This window comes from Triturus cristatus, chromosome 8 (assembly GCF_964204655.1).
Source record: "Triturus cristatus chromosome 8, aTriCri1.1, whole genome shotgun sequence".
Lineage (NCBI taxonomy): Eukaryota > Metazoa > Chordata > Amphibia > Caudata > Salamandridae > Triturus > Triturus cristatus.
The window spans coordinates 1,215,196,063-1,215,220,892 of NC_140591.1; positions in this window are offsets into that span (position 1 = coordinate 1,215,196,063).

A 24,830-nucleotide genomic window follows, 5' to 3' on the forward strand; every position below is an offset into this window, starting at 1 on the left:
GTTTTCGTTTTTGTAGTATTGATGCAGATTCAGGGAGCCATTTTAGCTACCCCTGAAACTTCTGTCTGAGGGCCTGGAGCACAAAATGGTGGCCACCTGTGACATCACCAGCATCCACTGGAACCTACTAGCACCTTCCAGAACATTCCAGAACCCTGTGACAGTTGGAGGCGGTTTGGAATGTTGGGAAGCTAAGACAGAGAATTGGCAGTTGGAGCTGGCAGTTGGCACCTGACTGGTGAAGAGTGAGCAGCAGAAACTTGAAGGAGGAAGGAGTGAAGCAGCAGGGGTGGAAACTTGTGCCTGGAGTGGGGTCCATAAACCCACCCTTGATACTAGTCCCTACTGACTGAGCCCAGCCTGGAGCCCTGTGTGGGAAGAAGCAAGAAAAACCATCCTAAGGACCTGGACAGCAGGAACAGGCCTTAGAACCAAAGAACAGCAAGATCCTGACCTGAATATTGGTTTCCCTGGAGTCCAATGTCGAGTAGCCTGAGACCTGGAGCCCGAGGTGGAGAAGCGGCGCCGACTGGAAAGCGGACGTCGTACCCGGAGCCGCCAGAGGTCGAGAGAGGGCACCGTCAGAGGTCGTGAGGAGTACCAGAGGTCGAGGAGGAAGTCACCCAAGGTCGAGTGAGCGGCGTCATCGGAGGAGTGAAGTCCGCCCTCCGGAGTCGTCGGAGACCAAGGTGAAGTGTACCGGAGGTCGGGAGTGAGGATCGCACTCCGGAGTCGCCGGAACCTGAGAGAATCGTGCCGGAGGTCGGGAGTGGAGGTCGCGCTCCGGAGTCGCCGGAAACCTAAGGAGAGGAGCACCGGAGGTCGGGAGTGAGGATCGCACTCCGGAGCCGCCGGAAGTCGACATCGAGTCAAGGCCGGCCGACGTCATCGAAGTTGAGGTCGCCATCGGACCGGAGCCGCCCGAAGTCGACATCGAGTAAAGACTGCCCGACGCCATTGAATCGGAGGTCGAGATCGAGCCGAGGCCGCCGACATCGAACCGGAGCCGCCTACCGGCGTCGTCAAAGAACTGACATCGTGCCGAGGCCGCTGACATCGAACCGGAACCGCCTCACGGCTTCGACACGACTCCAGCGGCGTTGGAGCATCAGAAAAAGGGCAGTAAGTGGAGTAGAGGGCGCCTAAGGCCCTGTGGAGACCTGAGAGACTGCTCTAAGGGGCTAGGGAGGTGCTGGAACCAACCTGACTGTGCCAGGGGTGAGCTGGGACTAATCTAGAGAGGTTGTGTGGAGGGAGAGAGCCAAGTCTCTGGTATTCCCCCCTTGATCTACCTTAGTTTAGGCCTCAGCCTTGTCCAAGCCAGGGAGTAGACACCCTCAAGCCTTCCACATCCCCACAAGCTGTGCCTGGGCCAAATCAGCCCTTAGGAATTCAAAAGTGATCTGATTCTATGAGTGTCACTGTCAGCTTTTAAGTATTTATTAGGGGCACTGTATTTATTGTATTTAACCTATTTATTGCTTCACTATATTTATTGGTTAACAGTATTTATTGCCTCAGAATATTTAATTGCCTGTATGTATTTCACTTTTATTTATGCCTTCAGTATTTATGATCACCCCTATTTATTGAATCATTAAGCCAGTATTTATTTGACCTGCACTATCTAAAAAGTTTGTATATTGTGATTGTTATTTATTTTATCCAATCAGCAACTAAGAGAAAAAGAAGATAAAGAAAGATATTTTCATAATTTTTACGGTGTAGAGTCGTTTTTGGAACGGATGCACGCATGGTTATTGTATGGGTATGACGTATGCTTAGCACGGTGCCTGATTCCTGACCACTCGAGCCAAGCTACCGCAGTGTGTCCGGAAGAACACCACCACCCTTTCAGTGTGGGAGTGTGTTTTTCCAACACACACTTACCGCACTTCCTGTACACGGACATGTCCGAGACACCCCGTTCCCCTTGCCGGATAGGCACACCCCTGCACTGACCTGTGAACCCCAGACCAGCACATGCCAGTTGTGTATGCAGGAGGATGCGTGTGTAGCTACACGTTCGGGCTCACTGCCAACGCTGAGGTGACAACACACTATGATGTTGCAGGGCTCGTGCCCATCATGCTAAGACAATGACCACAGGGACACACTTGCTAAGATGTGGGTTTGGGGGGCATTGGCGGTCCTGGAGTTGTTGAGATGAGTCTTTTGGCCCTCGTGGGTAACCCTGTATCATGCTCATTGACTCTATGGCACCTGTGGGTGTTCTGGTGTGGCTCTTGGCTGTGTTCCCTTTCATGGTGCAGGTAGTTGTCCTGCTTAACACCAGCAGAAAGCAGGTGTAAAATTCATGGTGCTAACGTGTCTTATCGCTGGAATTTGTTTCGCATTGCAACTGGTGTGAAAGTTGTGATGTGATTTTTTTCGTGTGCAGAACAATATGCTAACTGAGCAGTGTATCTCGTCAAGATCCAGCACCTGACGCACTATTCCCAATCAATATAAATACAATGAGATTTCTTAATAGATTTTGTGTGTACACTGTAAGTGCAGCCAATACCTCAGTGCAATTCAATACAGGATTTTAGTATTTAGAATAAATCGGAAAGGTGCACCTCGTGTCTTTTTGCACGGGAACGGCTAGTCTCCATTTCATTATCAGCACTTTAACGGAAGTAAAGTTGAGATAAATCTAACACACTATTCAGAAGTTGGTGCAAACTGCAGCTATCACCAGTATTACAGCGATAAGTGCCCCAAAATTTAACACCATGGTGGACTCCATCAAAGAACAGTAATAAGAACAAGAAAGAGTCACACAGCAGTTAAGAGAACAACCAAAAGCGTTATACATTTTTTTTTTTCAAACTTTATTTTTTATAATCATAAATATGTAAACGATAAACTATTTTCAAACTTTATTTTTTTATTAACATATATATGAACTATAAACTAATAAACAAAATGTATCAACAATAATACAAAACAACAAGGTGGAACACTCCTGTGGGGACCATGGATGTCGACGACAGACCTGAAAAATCAGAAAGATTGTTAAAAAAAAACCAACATGCTATTCTCAGCAAAATACCACAAGAAACAAATCATAGATATATAAAATATATACAGCTAACAAAATTTTATAAGTTTAACTTACAAAAACTGTAAATGTTGCCGCTTTAAAATATTTACCGAATCTGAGGATTTTTTTTTGCAGAAGGCACCACCCCCACAACGTTTTTCTTCAGTGGTGAGGACATTTTTTACTTTTCCCAAGGGGCAAACAAAGACCAATGCCACCTTGGTCACGTGCAAGATTTGCAAAAGAGTTCTGTCACAAGGGGATCCTAACAAGAAATACTCATACGGCACGGCAAGTATGATGAAACACCTAAGGACCCTTCATCCGAACAATCTTGCACGAGAAGAGTGCAAACAGATGAGAAACACTCCTATTATGTATCTGTAAAAAAGAATCACAAATAAATGTATATTAATAACTTTCAAAATTATACTATTCCATTACTGTACAAACACATTTTATATAAATACTGCCTAAGAAACTATGTCCCTGAACCACAAGTGTGACGATGGTTAAAACACTACATGCATAGTGCATACTACTTTGAAGCAGTTCATGCCCTAAAGCCTACCTCACTAAAACTCTACATACTAACTGACTAAATGATTACAGTACTATAAGGAGACACACTGGGTGAGTGACAGGGTGTTTGCTAGAAGAGTATGAATACTAACTAGGGAATTGAAGGTGTGAAACACAACTGTGTAGGTGTTTAGAGGACTGCATCCATACTGCATAGGCATTTAAAGCAGTCCATGTGCTAAGGCCTGGCTCACTGCATGACTACTTGGGTACTGACTGAATGGTTAGAGTACAGCAAGGAGAGTGCCTAGGTGAATTTATAAGTGCTAGGCTTTTCGCACAGGGAATGGATTAGTACTTGGTACTGAATGGGTCACTAGAGGAGTGCAAAGGCAGTGACAAGATATTTGCTGGACTGTATGGATACTGACTAGGAAATTGAAAGTGTGAAAGACAAGTGTCTAGGTGGTTAGAAGACTGCATGCATAGTGGATAGGGGTTTGAAGCAGTCCATGTGCTAAGGCCTGACTCAGTGCATAAATACTTAGGCACTGACTGAATGATTAGAGTACTGCAAAGATAGTATCTTGGTGAATTTATAAGTGTTTGAGTTTTCGCACAGTGAATGGATTAGTACATGATGCTGAATAGGTCACTAGAAGACTGCAAAGGGAGTGACAGGGTGTTTCCTGGAAGTGTATGGATACTGACTAGGGAATTGAAGGTGTGAAAGACAATTGTGTAGGTGGTTAGAGGACTGCACGCATAGTGGATAGGGGTTTGAAGCAGTCCATATACTAAGGCCAGGGTCACTGGATGAGTACTTGGGTACTGACTGAATGATTAGAGTACTGCAAGGAGAGTGCCTGGGTGAATTTATTAGGGTTTGGTGCAGTGAATGCATTAGTACATGATGCTGAATGGGTCCGTAGAGGAGTGCAACGGGAGTGACAGGGTGTTTGCTGGAAGTGAATGGATACTGACTGGGGAATTGAAGGTGTGAAAGACAAGTGTGTAGGTGCTTAGAGGACTGCATGCATAGTGGATAGGGGTTTGAAGAAGTCCATGTGCTAAGACCTGGCTCAGTGCATGAATACTTAGGCAGTGACTGAATCATTAGAGTACTGGAAAGAGAGTGTCTTGGTGAATTTATAAGTGTTTGGGTTTTGTGCACAGTGAATGGATTAGTGCATGCTGTTGAATGGGTCTCTAGAGGACTGCAAAGGAAGTGACAGGGTGTTTCCTGGAAGTGTATGGATACTGACTAGGGAATTGAAGGTGTAAAAGACAAGTGTACAGTATGTTAGAACACTACATGCATACTGCATAGACATTTGAAGCAATCTATTTGATACTTAGAAACTGACTAAATAATCAGACTACTTCTAGGACAGTGCTTAGGTAAAACCTTTAAATTTTCAGTTCTGCCACAGTGAACAGAATAGTACATGGTACTGCACCTTAGTGTCAAACCCTGACTCATTTTATCAATGCATAAGCAAAGACTAGCCTCTAATGCTACTAAAACTTGACAACATGACAGGTTTTAAAAGAGTTATCTGCTAAAAAAATACACGATGTTACCAAATGCTTCTCTCACAGTGCTTCCCAAATGCACACAGACTCACAGTGTGATTCTAGACAACAACCACTATACCTAGGAGTTTACCAAAAATCATTCACTACTGTGGAAGTGGTAAGGGAACTGCACACAATCTTCATATTTCAGGACTGCACTTTTGTGTCAAAGCCTGACTCATTTAATCAAAGCATAAGCAAAGACTGGCTTCTAATGCTACTAAAACTTGACAACATGACCGGTTTTAAAACAGTTATCTGTCAGCAAATACACAATGTTACCAAATGCTTCTCTCACAATCCTTACCCAAATGCATACAGACTCACAGTGTGATTTTAGACAAGCAACACTATCCTAGGAGTTTACCAAAACTCATTCACTAATCTAGAAGAGTTAATGGTACTGCACACAATCCACATATTTAAGTACAGCAAATCAGTGTCAAAGCATATCTCATTTAATCAACGCATAAGCAAAGACTGGATTCCAATGCTACTAAAACTTCACAACATGACAGGTTTTAAAACAGTTATCTGTCAGCAAATACATGATGTTACCAAATGCTTCTCTCACAGTGATCCCAAATACACACTAACTCACAGTGTGATTCTAGACCAGCACCACTATCCCTAGGAGTTTACCAAAACTCATTCACTACAGTGCAAGTGGTAAGGGAACTGCACACAATCTACATATTTCACGACTGCAATTTACTGTCAATGCCTGACTCATTTAATGAAAGCATAAGCCATAACTGTCTTCTAATGCTACTAAAACTTGACAACATGACATGTTTTAAAACAGTTATCTGTCAGCAAATACACGATGTTACCAAACACTTCTCTCACAGTAGTTCCCAAATGCACACAAACTCACAGTGTGATTCTAGACAAACAACACTATCCCTAGCAGCTTACCAAAACTCATTCACTACAGTGGAAGTGGCAAGGGAACTGCACACAATCTACATATTTCACGACTGCACTTTAGTGTCAATGCCTGACTCATTTAATCAAATCATAAGCCATAACTGTCTTCTAATGCTACTAAAACTTCACAACATGACAGGTTAAAACAGTTATCTGTCAGCAAATACACAATGTTACCAAATGCTTCTCTCACAATGGTTCCCAAATGCACACAGACTCACTGTGTGATTCTAGACAAACAACACTATCCCTTGCACTATACCAAAACACATTTCTTCATCTAGAAGTAGTACTACATTTTAGTATAGAAACATAACATAACTCATTTAACAAATTCTTAAACAATGACTGGTTTCTAATTCTACCAAAACATAAAAACAGCACAGTTAACTGTCTGCAAACACATGAAAAACACAAATGCTTATCACAGAATGGTTTCTACATGCACACACACTGTCAATAAGATTGTAGAGAAAAAAAGTACTCCCTACACTTTAGCAGGAGAAATACATTAGTCTGATTAAAATCAAAATAGTCTACATACATCCCCTCACAATTAAATAACTCATCTTTAAAGTTCTTTTGTAGATTAAGAAGTATATCAGTCACTCACCATATTTTCTTTTACAGAGGTCTGCACTGTGCACCTCTCAGCAAAAACAAAGAATGGAAAAGATTCCCTTTCATTTTCCACACATATACATGTAAACATCAAATCACAATCCTTCACACATAAACTCAAAAGCAAACACACATTTCTATTGGTTAAACATTTCAACCCTTTCCAACTGAAATACATTTCAACCCTTCCCCCAATCTGCCTTCTGCCTGTTACCATAGAAACAGGTCATGAAACACTGCACTGAGCTCACAGGTCACAAGTTCAGCACACAATGTTACTAAACAAGACAGGAAGTGTGCTTGACATTTCAACATATCAGGTTATCATATGTAATGTGCCTTACAATCTGTTTTTGTTAACCAATAAGAATCATACCTTTAAAAAACAGAAATATACACCCTACCTTTCAGTGTAGAAAGTAGTCATACAACCAAGGATTTCTTGTCTTTTTTCAAAAAACATTGCTGTGGATCCGCGTACCCAACGCGTGAGAATCCGTGCACCCAACGCGTTAGGATGCGCACACTGTGCGCGCTTTTCGGCGTTTTTTTTTTTTTTAAAAAGGGGCCCCAGGTGGTCCTTCTGGGACCCCCTAAGCACCTCTAGAGGGTCAGAGCATTTCCACTCTGCCCCCTTTATATGTTTTACACACTTATTCCCCTAGCTTCTACCGAGGCAGAAAATGGCCGCCAACAGTTCCTGGTTTCGAATGTAGAGAGACACTCGACAGCCAATTAGCATTCAGCGCGCGACCAGGAGGGTGCGCGCTCGGTTCAGGGAGGGTGCGCTTACGGTGTGTGTACGGTCCGCGGATCCTCCGCGGCCATAGATATTTATGTACTTTTAACTCTAATTTTCTCAGGAACTACTGAACGGATTCACACCATATATGCAAAAGGCACAAGTCTGAACTGAGGAGTACCTCTTTGCCAAATTTGGTGTCATTCCGTTCAGCGGTTTGGGCTGTAGCTGCGACAACAGATCCTATAGGAAATTGCATGGGAAAATGCGTTTTGGGACCCTCCTTTTTTCTCGGCCCCCGCTTGACGAATCACCACGAAACTTTCACGGTAGGAGCGGAGCGGAGCTGGCCAAAAGTTTGGAAAATTTCACGAGGATTCATCAACCAGCGCCAGACTTATTGGGAATAGAATGTTGCGGATTTCCTATGGAAAATAGGTTCTATTTATAACTATCTACTGGCGACCGCCAGTAGATAATCTATATATATATATATATATATATATATATATATATATATATATATATATATATATATATATATATATATATATATGCCAGCAATTTTCCTCCGTTTTAGCAAAGAAAAAATAGGGTCGCACTCCAGCGAAATGTAGTACTCCTTTGTTTTAATTTCACAAATCCACAGATTACGAGATGCACACAAAGAAAACCAACGCGTTTCGTCAGCGTCCGCCGACTTGCTCACGGTTAATTTTACAACATGCAAATCAGGTTATTTAAACAAACAAACAGGAAATTGACACACCTTTCCTGTCATGTGAGAGGTGATTTAGAGTTCACCAGATTTCTGGGATATGTAGTCCCACATTAAATCACAAGTGTTTGTATATTTATATGGATTTGCTTAACGGGAGGCTGATTGACCCCAAATGGGTCCAAAACTTTCAAATGCAATGTCTAAATAAATCAAATTTTCGTGGTTGGACAAATAAGTATCAATTTACAAAAATTATTATATATACATTGTGATATACAAGCCCTCTGGTGGGTCGTCATTACAGAGTTTGTTTTTTTCTTTTTTTCTTTCAAAAACCACCTTTGTAAATAAATATCCTCTAATGGATAGACATTGCTAAGTGTCCCATGATAGGCCTACATCTTAAGACTGATATTACTTTTGGAAAACCATATACACAATCAATAATAGAAACTCATTGGCACATTGCTGTGTTAAATAAAAAATACTCAATAAAGTTTTATATTGCAGTCTAGAGATGTATGTAAAGTTCTTCCGACTGGTTCAGACCAAACGGCGTCATGCTTCTAAAGTTAATAATATGTCGAGATTCTTTCTGTCTCAGTAGTCTCTCCCGATTTCCACCTCGTGTATTGATTGGTACAGTTTCAATTCCATAAAACTTTAGAGACTTCCAATTACTGTTGTGGTGTGTCTCCATATGTCTTGCTACCGCATTGTTTTTGTCCTTGTTTTTGGTGGCCCTGGTGTGTTCCAGTATCCTTTTCTGGAATCAAAGTAAAAAACTGAAAGCATTTCCTACTGAGGAGACTGCAGTAAATGAGGAAATTAGGAAACTTCATAACAAATAAATCTCCCAAGATGGCCACCAGAGACAAAAGAGACCAAATGCAGCACAAATATCACCCAGATGTAGCCCACATGTAGCCCAATGACAGAAGTGTGCAAAACACTTATTTTTTGTGTATTTGCAGTTTTATATAGCGCAGACTTGTCAGGTATTGGAGTGCTTTACATGAGCATTGGTTATATCACACAAGATCAAATTCATTTTGGTTGTAGACATGGGGAGATTAAGTGATTTGACCAGAATGACAGAATGTTGAGCTGTAGCAGAAATTCCAACCTGGTTCCCCAGTTGCAAAGTCTGCAGCTCTGGAAGTAACACCACATCCTCTCCCCTAGGTGCAACATTTAATCAAGTGGTCAACTGGATAAAAAAACATAATATTTTAAAAGTTCTTTGTCGCTATTTGAAAACTCAGAAAATATGTCCTCATTTTAGTTTTTTAGAGCACTAACCATAATTTTGATGTAAATAAGACCCTATCATATATGTAATTTCTAAAGGAAATGCTCTAGGTATTACAGTTTTGATTACATCAATATGACGTCAGGCGTTCCACACTTTTGTAATAAATATAGAATGTTAGCAATCTAGTTGTTCATTGGGATACTGTGCAGAGGCCAGGGGCACGGACTCTGAAAATTGAAGGCAGGTAGGAGAGTGCAGAGGCAAAAATTTGACCACACTGGGCAGGCAGGAAGGGCAGTGGCAGCACAACAGACTATGGAGGGCAGTAGAAAGGGGGGCAGGGGCAACAAACCAACAATACAGGACTGGCAAGAGAGGCTGTGGCAATATAATAGACCATTGTGGGCAGAAGGAAGAGGCAGTGGTAGTACAACCATACATGCCAACAGACCCGTTTCAGCCAGGAAACGTCCAATGTTTTTAAGCTCAAATGGGCTTTATTTGATCTGTGTCCTGTCTACAATCTCCTCTTTTTCAATGTAACTCAAAGTACCCCAGTTTTTTTTCAAAATCTCCCTCTTACCAAGTTCAAAATGTTTGCAAGTATGGTACATTGGTTCATGGTAGGCAGGAGGAATTGGGGTAGGGACATGGACTCGGATAACAGAGGACAGGAGGGACATGGAGAGGTGCACCAAACTGACCCTACAGGGCAGGCATCAGGGTTTTCAGCAGCACAATACACCACGCAGGGCATGCGGGACGGGAGTGCAGCACAACAATCCATAGAAAGAAATAGGGAGGGGACAGGACCATGCACATGGACAACAGAGAACAGAGGGGAACGAGGCAATGGTAGCTAGCTGACCATAATGGACAGACAGGAGAGAAAGCTGCAGCATAATAGACCATAAAGGGCAGGAGGGACAGATCAGGGGCATTACAATGGAACAGACAAGTCAGGAGGGAGGGAATAGAGGTCTGCACATGAAACAGAGGGCTGGGGGCAAGGGGGCAGGGCAGGAGCAGCAAGATGACCATGGAGGTCAGGCAGGATGGGCACTAGAAACAAGACACACCATGGAGAGCAACAATGAGACTATGATGGCATACACACAGACCATGGAGGGAAGGTGGGAGGGGGTCAGGGGCAGCTAGCTGACCACACAGGGAAGGTAGGAGGGGCCATGGCAGCACAGAAGACCATGTATGCCAAGCAGGAGGGTTAGTGGCAGCACAATGGCTATGATGGGCAAGAGGGAGGGTGCAGGGGCATGCACAAAGGACAATGGAGGATAGAAGGGAGGGTCAGGACCTGGGCACAGACAAGAGAGTTCAGGGGAAGGGGCCTCACAACAGACCGCGTGGGGCAGGCAGGAGGAGCAGTTGCAGCACAACAGACCAGGGAGGGCAGAAGGGTATGGCAGTAAAATGGACCATGGAATACAGGAGAAAGGGGATAGGGGCATGGCATGTGGACAGGCAGGGTGGAGGTGGCAGGGACAGGTTACAGTCATCTGACAATGCTAGGCAGGTGGGAGGGCAGTGGCAGCTCAACAGAACACTCAGAGTAGATAGGAGGGGCAGGTCCATGGAACATGGTGGGCAAAAAGGATGGAGCAGGGGCATGCACAAAGACATCGGAGAGCAGGGGGAAGGAGAAAAGGGGCAGCAAGCTAAGTACAGAGGCTAAGCAGGAGGTCAATGATGGGTCATAGAATTGGGCAATGGAGGGCAGGAGGAGGGGACTGGTACATGCTAAATGAAGGGTAGTGGCAGCACATCAGACCATGCATGGCAGGAGGAAGGAGGCTAGTCCATGGATTCAGACAACAGAGGATAGGGGGGAGGTGGATGGGGCAGCAAGCTAACTGTTCAGAGAAGGTGGGTATTAGGAACTTTATTGTTTTTAAAATGTGCTCACGAACTCACTTGCCAGAAACACCCCCTGACCCTCCACCCCCATCGCAAAATGTAATGCCCGTGAAAAGGGTAGGTGTACGCAGTGTTATATAGAACATAGTCCTGAGAGCACGATTGAAAATGAAAACTAGATATAGTACATAGTATAAAATATGCACCAAAAAGTATGATACAAGATGAACCGGGGCGTGAAATATAATATGCAATACATTGTGCGCAATGACAGATTCATTGGAGAGCGCGAGATCGCACAGGCACTAGCGCGTGCTATGCGATATGCGCCTTGGAGTGTAATATGCACAGGGCAGTGTTGTGTAACCTAACTAGTCTCTAAAGTTGTGATATAAAATATGTGCTGGAGAGTGTAACGTTGCATATGCACTATGACAAAGACATGGATCCCAGATTGTAATATGTATGGCATAGCGCTGTGCGTTATAACATAGGCATCGAGGAAGGCACGTTAGATGGGGCAATATAACACGTGCGAAGGCAAGTGTGGCATGACATATTCACGGGGTGGTGTTACAGTGCACATGGGCTAGAGAGTGTCATAGCATATGCAGTAGCTAGTGAAATACAACACAGAGGTGTGTGGCACTCAGCAGGCAATGGTGGGTGTAACACAGCATTGGGCTCTGCCAGGAGCACGCTGTGACTCTCAAGTGATGTTCGTCCCCTTTCCAGAGAGTAAAATAAAAAGTATTCCACATCCGGCAGTGGATGTGTGTTTTATTAACCGTGAGGGGGGTTTCTTGCATAGTTTTGGTCGAATTTTTGTCGAATCCCCTTTGAATGGCTTGGTGTGCATGTGTAATAAATGTGCCCGTCAATAGCTACCCATGTTGGTATAAATAAACGACAGGGGTGTCTACTTGGAGAGTACCCACGGGCGAGGGCGCCGGGATTAGGCACGGTAGGGCGTCAGACACGTCAGAGCTTCACTAGCGGTGTAAATACATTCCACGTGGATTCATTGTATACATAGTCGCCTTTTAATGAATATCACGCAAATCGTCATGGTGATAGGTACATACGGTTTGTCCAGCATGTCCTAGGTGTTTCTATAAATATATATTTTTTAAAAATAATAAAAAACAAAGGCCGGCCCCGGGGGAAGGGGTCCCCGGGGCCGGCCTTAGGTGGCCTGAGGTGAGGGGCAACGCAGCCCCCCTCCTAAAGAATAAAGAAAAAAAAAAAGGCCATGACCTGGGTGTTGGGGTCCCCGGGGCCGATTAAGGCCTTGGGAGGGCCAAATGTATTTTTTTCAACAAAAAAAATTAGGGTGCAGGCCCTGGGGGATGGGGTCCCCAGGGCCAATAAATTAGAAAAAGAAGGGGGGCCACACAGCCCTCCTTAAAAAAAAATAAAAAAATAAAAGACCGGCATCGTGCCGAAGGCCACGCCCCCTCCTTGCAGCACTCTGCAAACGCACCCCCTGGCCAGTTGTAACTTGGGGAATTAATTCCCCTTCAATACTGAGGGTCCCTAAGGGCCAACTAGCCCAACAGGTATCTCCAGTATGCGCCAGGGTGCTGCGTTGCAGACAGGTGTCCTGAGGCCACGGCCCTTTTTACACCTCTATGCAATGCTGCTCTGTGGCACTTACTGGAGGTACCTAGTGGGCTATTTTGACCCTAGGGACCCTTAGGATTCAAGGGGACTTAATCTCTCAACTTAGAACGGCCACAGGGCGCGTTTACACAGTGGTGAAGTGAGGGGACGGGGCCTTAGGTGACATGTACAAACACGCCCTGTGGCGACATTTAAGTTGGGGAAATAATTCCCTTTCAATCCTGAGGGACCCTGGGGGCCAACTAGCCCACCAGGTGCTTCCAGTAAGCGCCACTGCTCTGTGTTGCAGAGAGGTGGTGCTGGCTGTGCCCCTTTTTACACCTCTCTGCAATGGCGCTTACTGGACGTACCTAGTGGGATAGTTGGACCCTAGGGACCCTCAGGATTCAAATGAAATTAATCTCCCAACTAAAAACGGCCACAGGGCGTGATTACACAGTGGTGAAGGGAGGGGAGGGGGCCTGAGTTAACGTGTGCAAACAAGCCCTGTGGCACGTTTTAAGTTGGGGATATAATTCCCCTTCAACCCTGAGGGACCCTGGGGGGCAACTAGCCCAATAGGTGCTTCCAGTAAGCGCCACTGCGCTGCATTGCAGAGAGGTGGTCTAGGCCGTGCCCCTTTTTACATCTCTCTGCAACGCATCTCTATGGTGCTTACTGGAGGTACCTAGTGGTCTAGTTGGACCCTAGGGACCCTCAGGATTCAAGGGGACTTAATCTCCCAACTTAAAACGGCCACAGGGCATGTTTACACAGTGGGGAAGGGAGGGGACGGGGCCTGAGGTGACGTGTGCAAACACGCCCTGTGGCGTGTTTTAAGAGGTAGTTTTAATCCCCTGCCCTATTATATACTAGGGGCTTACAGAGGAGGTCATGCTAATCACAGGGGGACCCCAACACATAGTGTTCCCTAGTGTAGGTAGGTGTTTTCACTGTATTCTGAGTGTTTTTTAACATAGCACTGGCTCTAGGACTGGTTAGTCAGACTCAGTTACCACCAGTATCCGTCTGAAAAAGTTGAGGGTACAGGATGATTTTGCAACAAGGCTTCTTTCTGCTCTTCTGTTTGTTCTTTCTGCACGTTATCCTTCTTCCTGCACTTTTCTTCGTCTTTGAGGACTTCTGTTGCTTCTTTCTGCATTTCTTTTTTTTCAATCTGTGTGTTTTTTCTTCTTTCTTCACATGTCCTATCTCTGTAGGCATAGTTAGAAATTAGCATTTAAAAAACCTTTGAAATTCACATAAAAAAACCATAGGTTTCAGGCACGTTATAGTTAGTAATTAGCATTTAAAAAACCTTAGAAATTCACTAAAAAAAACATAGGTTTCAGGGGTGTTATAGTTAGCTGGACATTTCACTCGTAAAAAACCATTGAAATTCCCCCGTTATAGTTAGTTCAGGTAACTATAACTTGCGCGACCGCAATCCACTGCTGATGACGTCACATATTACATCACTCATGACATATATGTGAATATATCTATATATATTATCTACTGGCGGTGGCCAGTAGATAGTTATAGTTAGGACCTACTTTCCATAGGAAATCCGCAACATTCTATTCCCAATAAGTCTGGCGCCGATTGACGAATCTTTGCGAAATTTTCCAAACTTTTGGCCAGCTCCGCTCCGCTCCTACCCTGAAAGTTTTGCGGTGATTCATCAAGCGAGGGCCGAGAAAAAAGGGGGGTCCCAAACCGAATTTTCTCCATGCAATTTCCCATAGGACCTGTTGTCGCAGCTACAGCCCGAACTGCTGAACGGAATTACACCAAATTTGGCAAAGAGGTAGTCTTCAGTTCAGACTCGTGCCTTTTGCTTAAATGGTGTAAATCCGTTCAGTAGTTCCTGAGAAAATTAGGGTAAAAAAGTTAGTGATATCTATGGCCGAGGAGGATCCGCACACCCAGCGCACACCCTGCCGTGCACGAGCTGAATGCTAATTGATTGTCAACACTCCAGATCAGGAAGTGTTGGCAGCCATCTTGTGCAACCGAGGCACAAGAAGCCCCCAAAAAAACATCGCAAAACGTGAAAAGGGGGCAGGGTAGAAACACCCTGACCCCCTAGGCCTGCGCCCCATGGCGCATACTGGAGGTACCTGGTGGGCTAGTTGGCCCCCAGGGGACCTCAGGATTGAAGAGGAATTAATTCCCCAACTTAAAACGCGCCACAGGGCGTGTTTGCACATGTCACCTCAGGCCCCACCCCCTTCCTTCACCATTGTACAAATATTCCTCTAAAATCAGCCAAACTACGAATTCCGATTTACTCACCTGTTATCAGGAGAGAACACAGTGCTGCATCTTTTAGCCCAGCACTGACACTGAAAAGTAAATCTAAGCGTATTTACCAGTAACTTGTATTTCCGTCCATAGGAATCCATTGTGTGGTTTTCTGCAGAAAAGTTTTTAAGTGTCTATTTTCACAAACTAAAAATATTCCTCTAAAATCAGCCGAAATACGAATTCCGATTTACTCACCTGTAATCAGGAGAGAACCCTGGGCTGCATCTTTTAGCCCAGCACTGACTCTGAAAAGTAATTCTAAGGGTACTTACCACTAACTTGTATTTTCTTCTATAGGAATCCATTGTGTGGTTTTCAGCAGAAAATTTTCGAAGTGTCCATTTTTGAAACGTACAAATATTCCTCTAAAATCAGCCGAACTGCGAATTCCGATTTACTCACCTGTAATCAAGAGAGAACCCAGTGCTGCATCTTTTTGCCCAGCACTGACCCTGAAAGGTAATTCTAAGCGTACTTACCAGTAACTTGTATTTCCTTCCATAGGAATCCATTGTGTGGTTTCCACCAGAAAATTTTGTGTCCATTTTTGAAACGTACAAATATTCCTCTAAAATCAGCCGAACTACGAATTCCAATTTACTCACCTGTAATCAGGAGAGAACCCAGTGCTGCATCTTTTTGCCCAGCACTGACCCTCAAAGGTAATTCTAAGCGTACTTACCAGTAACTTGTATTTCCTTCCATAGGAATTAATTGTGTGGTTTTCACCAGAGCATTTTCTACGTGTCCAATTTTGAAACGTACAAATATTCCTCTAAAATCAGCCGAACTCCGAATGCCGATTTACTCACCTGTTATCAGGAGAGAACACAGTGCTGCATCTTTTAGCCCAGCACTGACACTGAAAAGTAAATCTAAGTGTATTTACCAGTAACTTGTATTTCCGTCCATAGGAATCCATTGTGTGGTTTTCAGCAGAAAAGTTTTAAAGTGTCTATTTTCACAAACTAAAAATATTCCTCTAAAATCAGCCGAACTACGAATTCCGATTTACTCACCTGTAATCAGGAGAGAACCCTGGGCTGCCTCTTTTAGCCCAGCACTGACTCTGAAAAGTAATTCTAAGCGTACTTACCAGTAACTTGTATTTTCTTCTATAGGAATCCATTGTGTGGTTTTCAGCAGAACATTTTCGAAGTGTCCATTTTTGAAACGTACAAATATTCCTCTAAAATCAGCCGAACTGCGAATTCCGATTTACTCACCTGTAATCAGGAGAGAACCCAGTGCTGCATCTTTTTGCCCAGCACTGACCCTGAAAGGTAATTCTAAGCGTACTTACCAGTAACGTGTATTTCCTTCCATAGGAATCCATTGTGTGGTTTCCACCAGAAAATTTTGTGTCCATTTTTGAAACGTACAAATATTCCTCTAAAATCAGCCGAACTACGAATTCCGATTTACTCACCTGTAATCAGGAGAGAACCCAGTGCTGCATCTTTTTGCCCAGCACTGACCCTGAAAGGTAATTCTAAGCGTACTTACCAGTAACTTGTATTTCCTTCCATAGGAATTAATTGTGTGGTTTTCACCAGAGCATTTTCTACGTGTCCAATTTTGAAACGTACAAATATTCCTCTAAAATCAGCCGAACTACGAATGCCGATTTACTCACCTGTAATCAGGAGAGAACACAGTGCTGCATCTTTTAGCCCAGCACTGACGCTGAAAAGTAAATCTAAGCGTATTTACCAGTAACTTGTATTTCCGTCCATAGGAATCCATTGTGTGGTTTTCAGCAGAAAAGTTTTTAAGTGTCTATTTTCACAAACTAAAAATATTCCTCTAAAATCAGCCGAACTACGAATTCCGATTTACTCACCTGTAATCAGGAGAGAACCCAGTGCTGCATCTTTTTGCCCAGCACTGACCCTGAAAGGTAATTCTAAGCGTACTTACCAGTAACTTGTATTTCCTTCCATAGGAATCCATCGTGTGGTTTCTACCAGAAAATTTTGTGTCCATTTTTGAAACGTACAAATATTCCTCTAAAATCAGCCAAACTACGAATTCCGATTTACTCACCTGTAATCAGGAGAGAGCCCAGTGCTGCATCTTTTTGCCCAGAACTGACCCTGAAAGGTAATTCTAAGCGTACTTACCAGTAACTTGTATTTCCTTCCATAGGAATCCATTGTGTGGTTTTCACCCGAAAATTTTCTAAGTGTCCATTTTTGAAATGTACAAATATTCCTCTAAAACCAGCCGAACCACGAATTCCGATTTACTCACCTGTTATCAGGAGAGAACCCAGGGCTGCATCTTTTAGCCCAGCACTGACCCTGAAATGTAATTCTAAGCGTGCTTACCAGTAACTTGTATTTCCTTCCATAGGAATCCATTGTGTGGTTTTCACCAGAAAAGTTTCTGTCTATTTTCACAAACTAAAAATATTCCTAAAAAATCGTCTGTATGACTTAAACACATTCTTTCAACTGTTTACAGGAGGTTGGCCAGTGCTGGATTCAGGATCCACCACTGAGTAAGAAAAAGTAACGATAACACTACTTACCTGCTAAGTGAATTTTCTGCCATAGGATATCAATGGTAATTCTATGGGAAAAAGTTTCTAAGTGTCAACTTTTAAAATACAATAATATTCCTTAAAAATTACTACTGTAACCAAAGCGCTTTTACTCAACTGTTTACAGGAGATGTGGTTAGAAAAGTAATCCATAAAGTAACTAATTGCATTTAATTAGAAATTCACATTGAGCTCAATGTTGCTTTGTGTTTGAAATTGTGTTGCCCATTGCAACAACTGTAACTACTGTACTTAAAAGGCTGTTGCCTACTTGCCAAGTATTTCAACTAAAGTAATTCATTCTGAGAAAGTATATTTTGTATTGTAATGTATAATGTAATTATAATGTAATTAAAAAAAATATATCTAAAATTAAATAGTTTTAAAAATGTAGTAAATCAGTATAAAAAAAATCAGTATAACAATTAATACATTAAAAATTGTCATTTACAAAACCTTTGAAATGCACTGAAAAAACCATAGGTTTCAGGCCTGATATAGTTAGGAATTAGCATTTAAAAAACCTTTGAAATTCACTGAAAAAACCATAGGTTTCAGGGGCGTTATAGTTAGGAATTGGCATTTAAAAAACCTTAGAAATTCACTGAGATAACCATAGGTTTCAGGGGCGTTATAGTTAGCTGGACATTTCCCTCGTACAAAACCCTAGAAATAACCCTGTTATGGTTAGTTCAGCTAACTATAAGTCGCGCCCCCGCAATGCACTGCTGATGACGTCACATATTACATCACTCATGACATGGTCAGTGACATCCCTGATGACATCACTGATGACATCTGAAATGACATCACTGATGACATCATCCAGTGAGTCTGTGTTTCTGTAAAGTTTTAATATGTTTAATATATATAGGGAAAGGCCTGTTGGGTGTACAAGTGTGTGAATGGATGATTTTCTAGGTGCGTAACTGACTCTATAAGTGAGTCATTAAATGTATCTTACTGCAGACTAGTGACTAAACTGTGTGAATGTCTGTATGTGTCTGTGTGTTGGTGTATAAGTGGCTGCATGGTTTTGTGAATAGCTATATGAGTGTCTATATGGGTTATTGATTGGTTGTCTGAGTATCTGTATGGGTGCCTGAGTGTTTGTGTGGGTAGGGTGTGTGTGACTCTGTGCATAGATGTGTGAGTGGGTGTTTCTATGGGTGCATGGTTTTAAGAGTGCAACTGTGATGGACTGTACGGTTAAGTGAGTGTATGTATGGGTGTGTTAGTGATTGAATGTATATCTCAGTTGTACATGTGTCAGTAACTACATATGTGAAACGCAGTGTATATGTATGTAAGAGTATAACTATCTATATGTGAGAGTGTGTGATTGTGGGCGTGGCTGTATGGATGAGTGTGTGCTTGTATCAGTAATTGTATAAGAGCATCAGAATTTGTTAGTATTTTTATGAGTAAGTGAACTTGAGTGTGTTTAACTGTATAGGTGAGTAAATTGGACTGTGATCAATTATTTGCATGACTGACTAGGTGTGTCAGTACCTCAATGGATGATTGGCGGTGTGTGAGTGTCTATATAGGTGTATAAATGCATATGATAGTCTTGTACGGAGTGACTGTAAGTATGAGTGACTGTACAGGTGAGTGAGAGGAGATGTATGTAGACCTAAGAGTCAATGAGTGGGTATGTAGTTATTGGTATTGGAGTATCTATGGTTTTCAAAATGGCTGTCTGAAATTTTGTGTCGGTGTATCAAAGGTTATATTAGGGTGTGAGAAGATGCAATAATTTATCACATGGATGACGTCATCAGGGATGTCATCAGTGATCTAATTTGAGATGTCATCAGTGATGTCATCAGTGATGTCACTGATCATGTCATGAGTGATGTAATATGTGACGTCATCAGCAGTGCATTGCAGGGGCACGAGTTATAGTTAGCTGAACTAACTATAACGGGGGAATTTCTAGGGTTTTGTACGAGGGAAATGTCCAGCTAACTATAACGCCCCTGAAACCTATGGTTTTTTTCAGTGAATATATATATATATATTACATACTGGCAGTTACCAGTGGGTAGTTATAGTTAGGACCTATTTTCCATAGGAAATCCGCAACATTCTATTCCCAATAACTTTGGTGCCGATTGACGAAGCTTCGTGAAATTTTCAAAACTTTTGGCCTGCTCCGGTGCACTCCTATCCTGAAAGTCTCGGGATGATTCGTGTAGCGTGGGCCGAGAAAAAAGGGGGGTCCCAAAACGTGTTTTCCCCAAGCAATTTCCCATAGGACCTTTAGCCGCAGCTACATCCCGAACTGCTGAACGGAATTGCACCAAATTTGACAAAGAGGTAGTCCTCAGTTTAGACTCATGCCTTTTGCTTAAATGGTGTCAATCTATTCAGTAGTTCCTGAGAAAATCAAAATCAAAATCACATATATATCTGGGCGGAGGCTAACCACACATCTCATCGTGAGATCTGATGGGCTGTCAGCACTTCATCCAAGAAGTGTTGGCAGCCATCTTGGGACCAATATACATGATAGCACCTCATTAAAAAGCATTGCAGTTAATAGAAGGTTTTAAGACTTTAGTTACATTATAAATAATTTGTTGATGGTATCATACTCATTTTAGGAAGTCTGGTGTGTAATAAGGTGATTTTACCATGTGAAAAATCCTTCTGCTGGGATATCATGAATCATGTTTGAGAGAAAAATATTTTCTCATGCTTTTCCCACAGAGGTATGGAAGGTGATCTATAAGCTAACCTGAGAGCATATTTTCTGTAAATTCACACTATCTTTCACAGTCATGTTGTGGAAATGTGGATTTTCCTGATCAGTTATGTCCCCTATCTTGGACCCCAACGGTTCTATATGCATGTTACAAGTACATGTATGTTCCCTCCAGTTCCAGTTTCTAAGACGCAAACATATGTGTGTCTACCGTCGACATGTTCTCTGTCAGATCCGCCATCAATGGGCTGGATATTCGATTCCTAAGTATGAAAGGCCACCGACTTTATATGGCTAAGTTACTCCATTTTTACAGTTCAGGCAAGTAGGCCCGATTCTGTCCTCAAAGCCTTTCCCTGCTCTCTGTCTCTGACAGCTTCAGCTTGAGCTCGCATCTGTATCCATGAACTTTGTCCTACTCCCTGTGCAGCTAACAATGCCTGCCTCGGCCAGTTTTCGCCTGCCTGCCAAGAAGTTGTATTTCACCTTCGAATTATCTATTTTGCTCTTCAGCCGATGCATTCCTGTCTAGTGATTTAGGTAAACATTTCCTTTAGCTCACAAGCAAGAACTCAGCCTTTCCGTCCTCCTGCAAGTGATTCATAGCCCTGCTGCCATGGAAAGTTTTCTATCCCTCGCTTCTCATATAGACACTTAGACGCTTGTACACGCACACACAGTCAGTATAGACTAGGTTCTGTCCGAGAGTCCTTCCCTTGTGGATAACACAGTTCTTTAAACATAGGATGTTAGATATGATTTGGGATTAGGTTGACTTGACCCCCCCAGACTTCTCGTCTCCACATGTAGAGCTAAATGTCAAGTCCCCTTCACCCCTAATTGCACGTCTATCACACGTCATGCTGCTGCGCGCGCATCCATGCCAAGTATTATCTTATAGATCCACCTATGTCTGATAATCCTAACCAATCATGTTTCTTTTACTCCTTATTACGCCTAGTTTCGATTACGTACCTGTCATGCCACTCTTCTTATCAAATGTTACGCCTTCTACATTCATTTCATTGTAATGTACTTATTATAAAAATGCATGTCTGTCAATAAAGTATTGTACTTCACTTCCTGAACCCTCGTGGTGACGGAACCTGAAGGCCGCGACTCGAGTCGGCCATTTTGAATGGAATAAAGCCCATTTAGAAAACCTCTTATACCACGGATTCTGCCTCTTGTTATTTTGAGCTATTTTACTTTATTTTAAGATTCCGTATGAAATTCAGTACGGTAAAGAAGATTTTATTTACCACATAATGGCGCCCGAATAGGGACACTTTCTCATCTCACGCGCCGGCGGTGCGTTGCAGGCCCGGTCTCCTGCCACAGCTGGACGGACCATAAACGCGTACCAGCAGGATTTCCTGTAAGCTCCCTCCGGTCAAGCGGGGGCGACTGAGGCTGCGATCAACCCAGACGAGGCGGTGAGAAGTGCGAAGTATCCCGACCAGAGCCTAGCTGAGAGAGCAAGATCCGAGGTATACAGAGGCCCACCAGGTCTTTCGAAATCCCGATGTCCAGAGGGTCCGCTGTCCGCAGTTATCGAGTCCTGTCCATTCTCTGAGGCCTTCCGTTTCAAGGAGCTACTCGGTGAGTACCATCGCCGGGGAGGCGTGTTGACGCGCACATAGGTTGTGCCGGTCAAGACGGATTTGGGTACACAAATCCGGTCTGCACTGTTTAGCAGTGTATATGTACTGTTTAGCAGTATATCAAGTATTCCGAAGTATTCAGTTATTGTCAAGAATTCAGCGTGGTGATTAGTTAGGCAGACTGTCATCATTGTCGATCATTGTTACACTGTTTAATGTTTAATGTTTAAAGTGTTCAAAATATTGTAGTATGAATGACTGTTCATTGTTCACTGTTCATTTATTGTGTTTTTTGTATTAAGAAAATTCAAGAGTAAGTATCAGATCAGTTGTAAATATGCCACTCTTCTCGAAGTTAAGACAGATTACTACCAGAAAAGGGGTGCTTGAAGAAGCAGTTCCTATTCCTCCTAGAGACACTCCAGGGCATTTTATGTACCATAAACATGGCTTAGATGCCATATTATTTCTTGATCTATGGGTAGATTATACCAAGGGATTGCCGGAAAGTCAAAGGTGGCCCGTAGCGGGAACCTGGGATGCAGAATGCATCATGAAAGTGGAGGAAGAGTTATGGAAAAGAAAGGTCAGACAGTCACAGAAAGACGCTGTTGAGTTATGGCGTAAAGAATCTCATAGACGAACAGAAAAAGCACGTAGACAAGACGAGAGGAGTAAAGAAAGTTCAAATAAAGTTCAAGAAAATCTATTAATTAAGGAAGGTATCCGAGTGAAGTCAGAACAAGTGAATAGACAAAGAAATGCTCTTATGAATGGTATGTATCCCCTTCTAGCCGAAGGACTACCTAAAGCTGTTACAGAAATACCAAAAGACTTGCCACCCCCATTATTTCCAATTAAGGTACATCCAAAGGGGCTTCCCAGAACCGCAGAAGATGTTTTTCTTTCCTCATATCTAGATGACGCAGCTCCCGAGTATGCTAACGCCACACCACATAGACCGTCTGGCGGAGGGGTTCAACGTCAGGATCAGGTATCTGTCCCCGTGCAACAGCAAGTCCCGACACAAGCTTCGGCAAGCACATCTGTTTCCGCATCTGTCTTCGCAGTCGACTCTACAGGGGTATCGACACCCATAGTTGCTGTGTCACGTTCAACGAACCCATTCACACCCGACGCCCCAGATGGGGCCACGGGAGGGGCTAGCAATACCTTCACACCACCTAGAATAAATAAACTTGTCTTTCAAGAGTCAGCACATTCACGTACACCTAAATTCGTAAGTGAACGTACGCTTAAGGAACTCCTTGTAAATTGTAGATATGACCCGGTGGTTGGTAAAGAGGACGAAATGGTCCTGGCATCATTACGTATCAGGCGAGCCGCAGAGTATTTAGCGAGGTTACCAGGGATGACTACGCATCTGGATAACATATATCATTTTGTTCAAACAGGACGAGATCCAGGATGTATTAACAGAGCTATGGAATTCCAGAAAGTAGAGATACAGGGGGAACTGTTACGTTTCCTCATAAACTGTGTAATCAGAAATCAAGATCGTCCGGGGGTAGACCCGAATGCAATGCTTATTCTTACAAGATGGAGTCAGAATATATCAGAAGGGAGACACGATAAGCAAAATTGTATAATAGCCATGTGCCGAAAAATACGTAAAGAAATAGAGCGTATTCATGAAGAAAGATTGGGAACAGACGAGTTTGAGCAAGATGAAGTGTCCGAATCAGGGAATTCCGCAAGACAGTCAGAGACCATAGCCTATGTAGGCAGAGGAAGATCCTGTGAAAATACTAGATGTTTTTCTGATCCCATACACTCTGTATGCCCAAATAATAGCAGAACGTATCCGACGCCTGTAATAAATCTGAAATCTCCTGAACATTCGTTTCAAGCCGCAGATAAGATACTACGAGAACAAAGGGGTTACCACCTCCTCGATTCCATGGATGAGCAAGAATTAGCCAGATCAGCCGTTCACTGGATTGACAGTCCTGAAAAATACGGTGATGAGACCGTAGCACACACGTTTTTTAATCTCAGTACAGATGAACAACGCTTAGCTGGAATTTATATGATTCAGCAACTCCTCATATTATATAAGGGCCATCATGCTGACCCCGGTCCTTTACCTGATATATTAACGGAACTACTCACGAACAGATGGAGAGGTTCTAGTAACAAGCTAATTAAAGAGATATTAGTGTCACGTAAACAGTATGTCCTTTTTGTAAATCCAGATTCTCTCTCCCTGCCACGCAGAGAAAGAGCACCGTACTATATGGATAGACAAAATCCTTTACGAGAAGTGCACCCAATAAAAGGCGAAGACAATGAGTTTCACCGTGTATTTGTTTACACACCCATATCAAAAATGGAATTATTAGAAATGAAGAAAGTAGTACCTAGTCACGACAAGGACCCAGCGGGTTTCCACCGAGAAATTAAAGACATGTTACTGATGGGAGAGTACACCTTTCCTGATATTATGACGATATTAAAGGTGCTTTTGCCTGCTGGCATTTATGAAAAACTGAAAGAAAAAGAGTGGGAAGTGGGAGACCAAAAGATAGACTGGACAGCATTAGCAGAGGAAGAAAGGGGCCGAGCTGCAGGTTCGGGGCTCGGGGATAAAGTTAAACTGTTACCAGGTTTACTAGTACAGGTACTGCCACGTTTATTAACTACAAAAAAGGAAGATTGGGGTGCAATCACAGCCTGCAAACAAAAGCAAGATGAAGACACAAGCGATTATTATGCTCGATTTGAAAAATGTTTTGGTATAAATAG